The sequence below is a fragment of the Convolutriloba macropyga genome, chromosome 14 (genome assembly GCF_964194025.1).
Source record: "Convolutriloba macropyga chromosome 14, txConMacr16.3, whole genome shotgun sequence".
NCBI classification, from domain to species: Eukaryota; Metazoa; Xenacoelomorpha; order Acoela; family Convolutidae; genus Convolutriloba; species Convolutriloba macropyga.
The window spans coordinates 48,753,920-48,754,966 of record NC_134481.1 but is presented as its reverse complement, the minus strand read 5'-3'; positions in this window follow the sequence as shown (position 1 = coordinate 48,754,966).

Sequence of the window (1,047 nt, the reverse complement as noted above, 5' to 3'; positions counted from 1 at the left end):
TTTATCGTGGAGATTGATATCTTCTCAACGACGATAACAACCTTGTAGTAATTTTCATAATCAACTCAAGTATTGCGATAAAACCCAAAGATGAGTCCCGCGACCTAAGACAGGTATTGACCAGACCAACTTAGGTCGCAGACAGTGGGGCTCCAGACCCCCCATACAAAAATACGCATTGACCAGACGACCGGCCAGACTTTGGTCACCATTGGCCTGACTGAACAGAATTTGTCTAGACTATTGGCCGGACTGAATACCCTAGGCAAAACCATTAGCCAGACCGTAGGCCAGACGATCGTCCAAACCATTGGTCAAACGGAACAGACCCTAGGCCATACCGTTGACAGGACCAGTGGCCAGACTAAACAGACCCTGAGTGAAACCATTCGCAAGACCTACTTAACGTGCAGAAGAATCCAATAAAATTATGAATTATTCCTGTCATTTTTTGAACTGTAAATGCACATGAGATTTAAAAAAGACATTATGAAATAAAACATCGATTTAAAGACCAATGCGAACTTCGAAAATTAATTCGATGAAATTGTCTAATCCCATAGAAGCAGATGTTGAATACTATTGATCGGCTGTTATTTTGAAAAATGTGTGCTGATTTGAAAATTCATCACACATTTATACAATTTACAGTGGCCCTTTTTTTGTCTGGACCTTTTGGCCAGACCAAACAGACCGAAATGAGGGTATTGGCACGACCCAAGAGACCAAATTGTGGGTGTTGGACAGACCAAACAGACTGAATGTTGGTTATTGGCCAGATCAAACAGAATGAAATGTGGTTATTGACCAAATCAAACAGAATGAAATGTTGGTATTGGCTAGAACAAAGAAACCCCAAAATAGATATTGGCCAGACCAAACAGACCGAAATTTGGGTATTGGCCAGACGGAAGGAGCGATCAAAATTTTTTCCAGACCATTGAATTAGGTCGGGTCGGACTCTTCTGTCTGCCACCTCAGTCGGTCTGACCGATACCTGTCATGCGTCTCTGACCTAATCTTGGGATCAGTTCTTTTCAACAGTTT